The sequence below is a fragment of the Otolemur garnettii genome, unplaced genomic scaffold (genome assembly GCF_000181295.1).
Source record: "Otolemur garnettii isolate 467f Iridium unplaced genomic scaffold, OtoGar3 scaffold00074, whole genome shotgun sequence".
NCBI classification, from domain to species: Eukaryota; Metazoa; Chordata; class Mammalia; order Primates; family Galagidae; genus Otolemur; species Otolemur garnettii.
In genome coordinates this window covers 8,572,261-8,583,122 of record NW_003852469.1, presented here as the reverse complement: position 1 = coordinate 8,583,122, position 10,862 = coordinate 8,572,261, and positions in this window count along the sequence as shown.

The window sequence follows — 10,862 nt, the reverse complement described above, 5'->3', positions numbered from 1 at the left end:
GGGTGATTGGCCCGTGGGCCCCTGGTAGGAGGTCAGGCCTGGCCAGCACTGACTCATCAGAAGGACTTTCTAAGAAAGGGAGCAGGCCAGGGATCCACTGGGAAAACGTGCTGTTTTCCATGTGTCTGGTCTGAGAACTCCCTCCCCTGAGCCTGCTAAGTAAGGGAGTTCCCCAGCTCCCGCTGTCCAGCACTGCATCAAACACCACACAAACTGCAGTAAAATGAGGCTCATTCTTGCTGGAGGGAGCCTGGATACTGATGACCACAGAGAAAAGCCACAGGTACAGGGAGACGAGCCCTCTGAGAAAAAAGAAATCTCCTTGTTTCTGAATCTCTGAGTGTGAAAATAGAGATCATTTAAAAGTACGAACATAGCTGTGTTAAGACAAATCTAGAATTTGCTTGCCATGTCTGAAGCTTTCACATGTTTGAGACCATCCAGCCTCACCACACCTCCCTGAAAGTAGATATCATGGCCCTCATTTTCCCCAGGAGGACACTGAGGCTCCAAGGCGCTCTCCACATTGGCAGGACTGGGGTTGGTACCCATGTCTGTCTCACTGAAGGCTCAGGCTTTCCCCATCAAAGCGGCCCCCTCCTCTGCCACAGGGCAACAGCCCCACCTTCTGTTCAGGCAGGAGGGGAGAGGGTGTGGCCCCCTCCGTAGGACTCCAGCAGTGCCACAGCCTGAGAAGTTTCTCCGAAGCTTGCCTGCACAGTCCCACCTTTGATGGTTTGAATCGTAAATATGTTACCTGCTCAGTCTCTTCCCATGCGCCTACTGCTTCTCAGTCCACGGAGCATTCAACTCCCACCATCCAAAAATAATAAAAGCACAAGTTTTCCATACCCCTGCTTCCTCCCATCCCCCATTTATAGTCAGTCTTCTTTTTAATGCTCCAGCTCTTTGGAAAAGTGAAATCATCGTAGCACCACTGAATCTTCCTGTCACCCTTTCCCCAGCTCCCACATCTTTAAAACGACCTTTCCTAAGGAACCTGGTGGCTCCTAACTGTCACCTCTAATGTTATCTGTCTAGTCTTCTTCTTACCTGACCTTTCTCTGGCCTTCATCTCTCCCGACCACCACGCCCTTGAACTGTCTTCCTGCTCAGCTTTGGGCAAACTCTAGTTTTTCCTGATTTATTTATGCTGCTCTGATTATTTCTCCATTTTATTTTACCTGCATGTTGGAGTAATCTCTAATTTAAAAATCAATACCTTCAGCTTGGCGCCTGTGGCTCAAGTGGCTAAGGTGCCAGCCACATATACCTAAGTTGGCGGATTCAAATCCAGCCTGGGCCTGCCAAATAACAATGATGGCTGCAACCAAAAAACAGCTGGGTGTTGTGGCAGGTGCCTGTGGTCCCAGCTACCTGGGAGGCTGAGGCAGGAGACTTGGTTGAGCCCAGGAGTTGGAGCTGTGATGCCATGGCACTCTACCCAGGGACAGCTTGAGGCTCTGTCTCAAAAATAAATAAATAAAATCAACTTCTTCTTCTGTTCCTTTTTCATCTCCCTCTTGGCCAAAAGCATCTGCCTAGAAACCATCACACAAGCTGGAGGCATGAAACCATGTGTTTTGACACCTCCCTCTATTCCTTGCTCTCTTCATTCATTTTTACAAAGTCTTGTAAATTCCACCTTTTAAAATTCATCCTGTCTCCTCTATTCTTTCTGGTTGTATTCCCTTTAGGGTCACCTTTTAGGGTGACTCTTAGCTGGTCTTCCTTCATAATATTTCCCCAATGTCCACATGGCTGTCAAAGAGATCATTTAAAAGTACAAACATAGCCACATTAAGACATGAATTAAAACCCTTACTAAACTGTAGGTCTGAACGCACCAGCCTGGTGGTTAAGCCTATAAAAAAATCCTACTATGCTGTGTTAGACCAGCCTCTAGCCACCACTGCCACAGTCACCCACCAGCTCACTCCTCCCTTTAGGAGAAACACACTCTTGTCCATGCCTCAAGGTTAGCTCATATGTCACCTCCCTGGACCCAGTTTCTCTTCTACCCTCATCCCCTGAGAATGGCCAACACTTGACTCCTCCACCCATGGAGCCTCAACCCCAGGCCCCTTCTTTCATACTGAGGTGCTGGACAGGCAGAAGCCAGGCTGTATATGATTTTCTTTCATTAATACAGCAACTAATACAATATAGGTGCTCACTAAATGATAATGATGAGCATAAAAATATATGTATGAGTGATCTAGTGCTTCAAATAGTTCCTTCAAGAACTTTCAGAAAGGAGGAAGGGAGAGAGATGGTGCTGGATACAGAGGAAGCAGATGTGATGAGCACAGTGGCATAAGCTAGCTTACTGGGTCACCAGCCAGAGTGAAACCAAAGGATCAGGTTGGTTATTGGCAAGGAGCTGCTGTGGGGACCCCAAGTTAGGTTGAGAAAGCCCCAATGAGCCCTGCAGGTGTGAGGGCTGCACGGGGCCTCTGGGTGCAGATAGCAAAGTGAGTAGAACAACCACTTTGCAATTTTCCCTTGAGTCTTTTTGTAAAGCAATCTTGTTCTATACTTATTTAAAAAAACAAACAAACAAACAAAAAAAAACCTCCCTGAACTTGGGAAAGCTCCAGGCGTCCAAGGACAGGAGTCAGGTTCCAATGGCGTGATAAGGGCGCCTCCTGGTGGATCTGTGTGAAATGAATAAAGAATATTAATTTTCTTCCTCATCCATTTTCTCTACTTTCTCTCTATACAGGGTGTCCCAAAGGTAGTCATACATAGGAAAAATTAATAAATTCATATTATATTTTTATTTTTATATATGAAAACCTAAAGAATCATTTTGTAAATACAGTAGAACCTCCATAAAGAAACACTTCTCCTTAAACTGACCTAATTTTCCTCAACCAGGCATGTACCACATGCATGTATCAGGACAGTAGGCCTAGCTCCTTGTGTTGGCTACATCTGTATGCTGACCGGTTTGTTATGGTGCCTTGGGTGGTCATCTTAGAGGTCTTCCTGTATTTTATAAAATTTTATAATGGATATTTTGCAAATAAAGGTGCATTTAGCAAGTAGCTGGATATCTACTTTTGTATCTATATTGGCTTTATGTGCTACCAGAACAAATTGTAACAAACTTAGAGGCTTGAGACAGCACACACTTATTATCTTATTGTTTTGTAGTTTAGGGGTTAAAAATAAGTTTCGTTGGACTAAAATCAAGGAGTGGGCAAGTGTGTGTTTCTTCTGGAGGCTGTGGGCTCCAGGGGTAAATCATTTACTGACCTTTTCCTGCATGTAGGCCCCATCCACGTGCCTCATCTCATGGTCCCTTCCTCCATATTCAAACACAGCAACGTCCAATCTTTCTGACCCTCTGTGCTCACATTGCCCTGTGCCTCTGACCTCAGCTGAGGAATTTTCTCAGATTTTTTGAAGGATTCATTTGGTTAGATTTGGCCTATCCCAAAATAATCCATGATAATCTTCTCATCTGGACAGTTTTAAACTTAATCACATCTGCAATATCACAGAGGTATTATATGCACAGAAACTGGGATGTGGACAGTTGTGATAAGACATTTTCCTACCATTCTGCCATCATTGTTTGCAATATTCCAAGTGCTGGAGTACAGCGTGAACAAGATAACCTGTATCCTGTGGACCTCTCACTCTGCTGAGGGAAAAAGATCCATAGGAAGCCATGGCATCTGGCACTTGGTACCACTCAAGTATGTGGCAATGCTGAGGAGAGGTCATTAGCTCTGCCTGGAGAGATCAGAGACAGGGTCTCAGGGAGGGTGCACCTTCAGCTGGGAGATGAACGAGGAAGGTGGCTGTGGCTTGACTGTCTCCTCCTAAACTCATGTGGAAACTTCATCCCTAAAGTGGCTGTACTGATAAGTGGAGGCTTGAACAGGTGGCGAGATTGTAAGGGCTTTATGCATAGATTAGCCCACCCATGGACTGCTGAGTTATTGTGGGAGGGGAACTGGTGGCTTTATTACAAAGAGGAAGAGAGACCTGAGCTGGCCCCTCTCTCTGCACTGCCCCCTCAGCACAAGATGCCCCAAGCCAGCTCAGGACTCAGTAGAGTCCCCGCCAGCCAGAAGGCTGGGGTAACCCTGGCACCTCAGACTTCCCAGCCCCAGAACTGCAAGAAATAAATTCTTTTTCTTTAAGGAATCATAAAGTGGAAATTAAATCGTAAATGATTTTGAAGCCACGCCTTTTTCCACTTTACAACTGAATTTTCCACTTTACAATTAAAAGGTAATTTAATTTTCTTTAAATTACCCAGTTTCATATGCTCTAAGCAACAGAAAACAGACTAATACAATGCCGTAGCTATGACTAAGGCCTACCCTACTCACTGTTCACTATTCTCCTATGTGGCTTCGGGAAGGAAGGGCCGCCATATTACAAGGGGGGGGGGGACCTGAGTGTATACAGAAAGGGGTGGCTCCCAGGAGGGATGGAAGCCATGTAAAACGTAGGCTTAAATTTTGTTAAATGACTTTTATCCTCAGGAAACTTTGTTCAAATGCTGCAGTACACTCAATGTCCAATAAATAAAACAAATGAAAATAATGGTTCCCCTTGGGATTAACTGACTGGGGAGAGTGTGAAGAAGGTTTTCTTTGGGGGGAGAGGGTGCTGGAAACAAGAAGACCTCAGAGACCATCTCAGGCAGTGGTTCCTAACTTTTTGTCTTTGCCCTTTAAACAACATAATCCTTTTTTAAAGCAAGACGTGTGGAGGAAGGGTAACCCCAGACTCCCACCCATCTCCACGGACTGTCCAGAGTTCTGAGGACACAGGTGAGAATGTCTGATCTAGACCAACCACAGATGTTAACTCCGGCCCAGAGAGTGACCACAGCTAATTCGGGGAGGGTGAAAGCAGGACCACCTGTTCCTTTCCTGCTTCCTCGCACTGAGACTTGGGGCGAATTGACAAGAAAGGAAGGAGTGTGTTATGGTCCCTGCAGCTCTGTGGGCTATGGAAACGGCGTAAAGAACTTAATTCCAGGCGTCGTTGTTAAATGACCTTTGGTGGCAATCCGTGCCCGTCAGATACCCCCAGGTAGAGATTACTGAAATCTCTACATCCTCCTAATGTGAGTTCCAGAGAAGTTCAAAAGCCCCACCACCCCGAAAGGGTGGGGGCTGGACGCCCCCGGGACGGAACCACGCCCCAGCTGTGCGGGGACTGGCGCGCCCCCTGCCGGCCGCGTCGCCATCGCGCACCCGGGCTTTCCCGGAACAAGGAGGTCGCTGCAGGTGTAAAGGGTTAGCGTCCTGGTAGCACAAAGCTTCAAGCTACGTCTAGACATTCCCAGGAAATTGTCAGGCAGGGCTCCCTCACCTTAATTTGCTGCCAAGTGCACAGATTTTTCCTATTCCTCCCAGACCACACTGAGGTTCTCTGTTCTATGTTCTGTGGGCTCCATCTGCGTCCTGCACTCTGGGATAAAGTCACCAGCAGAAAGGTTGTCCCTGCGGCTCCCCCTGCAAAAACTAGCATTGGTAACCAGCATTTCTGGTCTTTGCAGTTACAAGCACAGATCCCTCCCTCATCTGGTTCTTGAAGCAGTTCTGGGGCAGGAGGGTTGTTTTGATTACCAAGACTTAACATTCAGAGAGGGGAAGACTCCTGCCTAGGGTCTCCCAGGGCAAGGGTAATCCAGACCAGGCCTTTGAAGCCATGCCTTTTTCCATAATGCAGTATTTTAGAAAATGAACAGGCCATAAAGTGATCAGTCTTGAGGTCTTTAATACCCACAAAGTGTGCTCAATGCTTTTAATGAATAATCTCTGATCCTTACACCTTTAAGTGATCTTCCACGCCCCGGCATGAAACACCATTTCCAGACTGACCAACGTTGAAAACTGAAGTTTCATAATGGGACAAAAGCGATGAGAAGCAATTTAAATCGAGTGTAAGATAACATTCCATATCACATTTACAGGATAACTATCTCATAAACAGAGCTACTCAGTGAGGCATTTATTTAAATGTAGATTTTTCTTTAATTCAGTCCTACACTACAGTGGGCTCTTCTGGCACCTGGCTGTCATGGAGCACAGGTGGCATGTTCTCTATTTCTCCACATAGGAGAAGAAATGAAGAGGCTATCTCCAAATAGCCTCTTAGTGATGCTATTTGCAATGCCTCTTTTGTTTCTGGAGAGGGAGGCTAAGACCAAGGCATGGTGCCATCATGAACTTGATCTTTCATCTGATGTGGTAGAAACTTCCTAGAGATTTCCCAGCCAAAGCTCTGCGTCTCCCTTTGACTGCTGAAAACTGATTTGGGAGGTGCATGAATAATGTCAAAAGATAACCCAAAGTAGACAGATTTGCAGGTCAGTAAAATATTCCACGGGCCCATCTGAGGAACTCTGGCTAATCCAGTTGCTCAGAGCTTCTCTGCACAGACCCTAATAAAAGAGGACAGCAGACACATGGAATCCTAGAGTGGCAGGACTGGGGAGGACCAACCTCTTTGTTTCATAGACAAAACACCCAAACCCAGATTAGTGAAACGGCAGTGAGGAACCATGAGCAGTGAAATCCTTCTCCAAGTTCCATCAATCAAGATCTCCCAAGGTCAAGTGTCACAGAAATTTCTGAAGAGGACAAGAGAAGTATGTAACACAGAAGTACCCCAGAGAAACACATGGTCTGGGTTGGGGGGACACTGTTCATATGCTAAATTGTAAGAATGAGTGAAGGTTGCATATGTGACTACCCATGTCAGTGACTCTGGGGTGCTTTCTTGACCCTACCAGCCAATTCTCTAACTTTCCAACACATTTGGGTGTCCAGCAATTCAATTTCTTTCTGACACTAATCACCCAGACCCCACAAGTTAAGAGCTCTGGCATATAAGACTGTCCCTGCCTTACACACCAGTCACAAGTCCTGAGCCACCCACACTTCTGACTGACCATAAAGTAGGGGTTCCCACAGCCCCTTCATAAGTTTGATCATTTGCTAGAATAGCTAACAGAACTCAGGTAAATGCTTTACTTACTTTCACAGGTTTGGTTATAAAGGATATAACTCAGAAATGGCCCAATGGAGGGAATGCACAGGGCATGGTGTGGGATAGGTGGGGGTGGGGATGTCCATGTCCTCTCTGGGTGCACCACCCTTGGCATGTTCACAGAACCTTGAAGTGCTCACCAGCCTAGAAGCTCTCTCATTGTGGAGGGGCTTTCATGGAGGTTTCATTGGGAAGCCATAATTGATTAATCATTGGCCATTGTTGATTGGATTCAATCTCCAGCTCTTCTCCCATCCCAGGAGCTGAAAGTTTCAAGCTTATCAGAACATGGCCTTTCAGACAACCAGCCCCATCCTAAAGCTATCTAGAGCCCTGACGAAACTCACCTGGTTAGGATGAAAGATGCTGTTATCACTCTTATCACTTAAAGTTCCAAAGATTTGGAGCTCTGTGCCAGAAGACGGGGATGAACAAATATCTTTCTATGCTACCACAGTGACACAGCCATGAAGGCCACAAGATTTCAGAGACGCAGGAGGGTCCTTATAGAGGTTTGAGTGGGGCAGGGGAAGGCTCTCCCCCACTGACCTTAGATAAAAGGCAACTTCAGCACCCAAGGGAGCTCTTTACCTCACCAGAACTGTCTGGGTCATGAATCCAGAGGTCACCTGAACATGTGTATATAAACCATAACCACCTCTGTGCACTCCTGCGTTTGAAAGTGCCTAGCAAGGTAAATGTTTATATTGGTATTTTTAGTTTTTAATTTTTTCTTTAAAAATTCTCTTACAGAGTTGCCTAGTACAAGCCAGGTGGTAGGCAGTTCTTGTTGTGCTGAAGTCAGCCATTGTCCCTTGGAGTCATTAACACATCCACTATACTAGTTTGCAGGAACAAAACACAGTCCAGAGAAAACAGAGTCCTCACCCACTTCCTTAGCCAGAAGATGCTAAGAAGCAAGGTGGAGTGAGAGGCTACTGCCCTTGACTCAGGTAGGCAGAAATTGCAAGGGAAGATAAGGATGGAGGGGAAAGGGGAAAAGGGAGGGAAAAATGCAGAAAATAAATGACTTTGTAAGTCTGGTTAAGCCCCAGAATGATAGACAGGAAATGCTCAATCAACCTCATCAAGTCTCAAGTCTCAGCGTTTGGTCAGATTCAGCTCACGGTGCAGCGTCTAAGCAATTTAGTGTGGGCTCTGCTGCCCTCTTCTGGAAATAAGGGGAATTGACTTTCACTTGTGGGCGTGCAAATCAGTCACAAATACTAGAAATCTGAGGCCAGTTTCAGCCTGAGAGCTGAGTCAGAATTCGGTAGGTGGATCAGGAGGAAGGACAAGCTGGGTAGGAGATAAAGATAAGATAGCATGTTTCTTAAAAAAAATAAAATAAAGGTTTCTGCAGTCCATTTAAACCAGTAATAATTCACTGCTTTGGGAAAGAGCCCTATATAGTTTAAGACCTCAGGTTTTAGAGTGAGACCAACCTGAGTTCAAATCTGGACTGTCCTGTTTGTTATGTGAGTAGATGACTATGTGTGTTCAGGCTGCTTATTTAACCTGTCAGGCTCAGTTATCTCATCTGTGAAATGGACACCAAAGTGCCTAATCCAGGGGAATGAAGTGAGAGGACTTGTTTCAGAGAAGCACCAAGTCACATACTTCCCTTTAAGAAATGTATTTGGGGCGGTGCCTATGGCTCAAAGGAGTAGGGGGCCGCCCCGTATGCCAGAGGTGGCGGGTTCAAACCCAGCCCTGGCCAAAAACTGAAAAAAAAAAAAGAAAGAAAAAAAAGAAAGAAATGTATTTGGAGAAAATTATACAACACTTACCAAGAGTATTTTCAAAGTCTTAATAAATTATATCCCTTTATTTCCCCTTATTTGTGTCTTTGCACACTGTTCAAACAGTGTTAAATGGCAATCAGGGATGAATTTCTCTTAAAAAAAATTGGAAGAATTTTTAAATTATTTTTTGAGACAGAGTCTCATTCTGTTGCCCTAAGTAAAGTGCCGTGGTGTCATAGCTCACTCAATTTCAGACTCTTGGGCTCAAGTGATCCTCATGCCTCAACCTCCTTCCTAGCTGGGACTACAGTTACCTGCCATCATGGCTGGCTATGTTTTCTGTTTTTAGTAGAAACAGGGTCTCACTCTTGCTCAGGCTGGTCTTGAACTCCTTGAGCTCAAGCAATCCACACACCTCAGCCTCCAGCATCCCAGGATTACAGGTGTGAAACACCATGCCTGCCTGGTCATTCTTATTTTTTACTGTGTTAATCTACATAAAAAGCTCAGCCTTTTTATAAATCTTGTCCCAGGAGCACATGAGATTCAACAGCCTGTCATGGCCAGGGCGCCTCACCTGCCCCACCCCACCTTTGCAAGGAACTCCAGTAACCATTCACTCCATCTGCATTTGTAGTTATAGCTTATATATTATGACCAGTAATTTTTAATTTCACCTTTGAGCTTCTTTGAAATCTGAGACAAACATTATCCTGACTAAGTGATATAAGTACATCTGGTTTTGCAAGTCAGGTCAATCAACTTAATGCCAAGTCCCTACACACACAGCCGTAAGTCAGGCATCTGTTGTCTGAGTGTTAGAGATGCATTGAAAGGGCCAGCTTGAATGTGCTGTGCTAAGGGTGTGGGCCAGTAACCACTAAATCCCTACAGAGGCATGTGTAATCAGAGTCAGGTATCATTCCAGACAAAGCCCAAACACCCCAGTCAGGTACCCTAGATATCAGGGTTTTTCTGTGGGCCTCTCCACTCTGCCTCCCCCTCCACCTCAGCCATTATTTCCCACCTAGACCATGAGCACCCTGCCTCCTTGTACCTGAACAGACTCTGTACTAACTTGCAGTACTGACCATTTTTATACTGGGGATATCCTGTTTGCCCTACTTAGGGTGGCTACTATGCCTCCCACCTCTTTGAAACCCCATCACTGTTTCAAAAAGGTAGCAAAATATCATATTTATAGCACCTACTATTAATATATTTACCCATATACTCTGTTTTGCTATAAAATGACATCTAGTTTACTGTGCTTGAATTGGGCAATAATTTATCCATTCGTAGGTGAGACAATGCCTCGTTATACAGCTCCTACTGGGAAATCCCCAGTCAAGGAGGATTTCAAGCAGTTTCTTTGTGCGTCTTCCCATGAAATCTTGGGCCTCATAGATTGTTTCTTCTGTCCTTCTACTTTTATTTCTAAGAATCTAAGAGGTTCAGGACAAGTAGAAACACACAGAGGAGATGATGAGAATGTCAGTAACTCCAGCGTAAGAGAAAAAGGCTCTTTCCCTTCCCCATTTGATAATGAAGAAAATAGAAGACCCTGTTCCCTGCAGATCAAGTCACATTAGCAGATGTTGTGTTTGCCATAGGAAAACCACTCAGCTTAGGAAAAAACAAACAACACTTTCCCCTGGTTGGCATTTGGCAGCAAAGTGGAATGCACTTTCTCAGTTCAGCTGGGAAAACCCAGCAAGGATCACATGAGGAACACAGGATGAAATTTGTATAATCTGCTGGGAATCTGCCAAACAAATCAGACAGCAGATAAAACAAGACTTGTCAGTTACCCCACTGGTTTCAGGGGCCACCCTGCTCACCACCGCCTCCATGGAATGAGTCACCCCTTGCAGAACTTGTCACAGTTCAAGTTTAATAAAGCTCACAGCAGCCTGGGAGGAAGCATCACTCTGTCCTCCCACGCCTGAGGCCTCAAGGCATAGGGAGAGATACGGGTTCCACAGGTGAGAAGAGGGGAGGAAAGGAGATACACAGCGGGGAGGGAAGGGAGGACAGCCACCGAGGAGCCCGCGGTAATCTGGTTCCAGGACAGCAGCTGGAGTCTGAGCC